This window comes from Tupaia chinensis, unplaced genomic scaffold (genome assembly GCF_000334495.1).
Source record: "Tupaia chinensis unplaced genomic scaffold, TupChi_1.0 Scaffold000232_3, whole genome shotgun sequence".
Classification (NCBI taxonomy): Eukaryota; Metazoa; Chordata; class Mammalia; order Scandentia; family Tupaiidae; genus Tupaia; species Tupaia belangeri.
Window position 1 is genome coordinate 1,178,327 of NW_006159709.1, and position 1,799 is coordinate 1,180,125.

Below are 1,799 nucleotides of genomic sequence, written 5' to 3' on the forward strand. Positions count from 1 at the left end.
TATAGGTCTGTTCTACACTTTCAAGTTTTCAGAACTTTCTGGGACAAATTCACATTCTTCTGGGTGCAGTTCCCTTTGCTCATGTTTTATAACTTTCATTTTACTGGGGCTATCTGTCCGGCCCCTGACCTCACTTCATTTTCTGCAGCCTCTATTTGGCCTCTTTATAACTTCCTCCAAATTCTTCCTGACATATACCACTTCCTCATGTCAATTTCTGTACCATTGTATATTCAGGAACAGAGGCCCACAGGAAAAATAAGTCCATTTGCTGGATATAACCTTCTCACAGCATCTGTTTAAGTGCAGTAAACATAGAAATCATTCTGCTCTTTCCACTGTTGCCAAAATCCACAGATGAGATGCATGATTTGTAAAAGTAATACAAATAACCACTGAAGTTTCCATTCTTTAAATAAGCTGGAAAAATAGGCATACAGAGGAAGGAGGGAAATGACCAGGAAGGTGGGGCCTAGACTGAACCATGCTTCTGAGGCTGCAGTAACCCTGGGGTTGGTAGATTTGAAAGGGCAAGGTGAGTGGTGTGGACCCAAGAGGAACAAAAGCATGTTGCAGTTCTGAGGAGCTGAGTTAGACTGCAGAGATGTCTCTAGAGGTTTTCGATTTCTATCTACCACCTTTTCATTGTAAGTAACCCGTCAAAAGGAATCGTCATTTTTAACACAGTGCAGCACTTGACACAATAGGGAGGAATCAATATATATTAGTTCATTTACGGCACTTACAAATACATTCAAATATGTAAAATAAGCAGAAACCATGCAATTCCCTACCCTGCCTTATGATGGCCCAACGACCACATACATTGCTGATGTCCACTGCTCTTGTACTTCATGGATAGTTGTCTGCAACCCTGCGAAGACCCTCTTGTATTTTCATTAAGAGACTTGTGTGTGCCGGTGTTAGACTGCGGGGCCTCTTCAGGATTGGTTTCCAGCGGCATGTTTTGGTATTTCTGAAAAGTGTGCGCCACCTTCTGGTCCCTAGGAGGATTGCTGAGCAACCATACAGAGAAGAGTGAGTTTTTTGCCCATTCCACGTCAGGCCATGGAATTAAAAAGACCTGTTAATTTCTGAAGTATGATGATCACCCAAGGATCCACGTGACTTGTAGCCAGTCCCTTTCTAGACTTGCAATCAGTATACAGTTGTTAGTCGGTGTGTGAATTACCTTTATAATAATAAGCAACAGTTCAGCACAATCCACCAGTTCCCTGACACTCCCTAGTCAGAGATGGGCCCCAGGCCCTAAGAGACAGGTGAATAGTTGGGCCACAACAATAACCCCAGTTTTCTGACTCTAAACCCAAATCTAGCGTGGAACAGAGCTGTACAAAGAAGCCTTCTTGGTAGAATTGGGTTTTATCCCTTTCTCAGTAGTGGAAAACAAATACAAATCACTTGTTCCTTTAGTCAACAGACTAATGACTAAAGGAACTTCGACACAAATCCAACATAGATTCTACCTACACAGCCTGGAGATGCATATGCGAGCTACAAGCAGGCAATACTACATCCTAAAAGCACTCCTACTTAGTGAAGTTGAGAAAACAAAAAGGACACAGGGTAAATTTTGCAACTGGTCTGATTTACTGTTGTATTGTCTTCTTTCTCTTAATTAATTTTCTTCCTTACTTCTTTACTAGAAAATTTGTACTTAAAAGCTACTTCAACAATTAAAGAGGACCAGATATAAAAGTCCCCCCACGACTAAAAAAATTATTTCATCTTTTTTTTTTTTTTGGAGAGGGGTTTTTCACTATAGGGTGTGTGCACTC

The 1,799-nt window shown here is 41.1% G+C and overlaps 1 long non-coding RNA gene across 1 annotated transcript in view; it reads right to left on the reverse strand.

Annotated features, from left to right (window-relative positions):
- Positions 1 to 916: 916 nt before the first annotated feature.
- Positions 917 to 1,799, reverse strand: part of LOC102492532 (uncharacterized) — an 8,459-nt gene continuing 7,576 nt past the window's right edge. Inside the window, exon 3 of the long non-coding RNA XR_334541.1 lies at positions 917 to 1,016. This is a non-coding gene — a long non-coding RNA (uncharacterized LOC102492532). The remainder of the gene's footprint in view (positions 1,017 to 1,799) is intronic.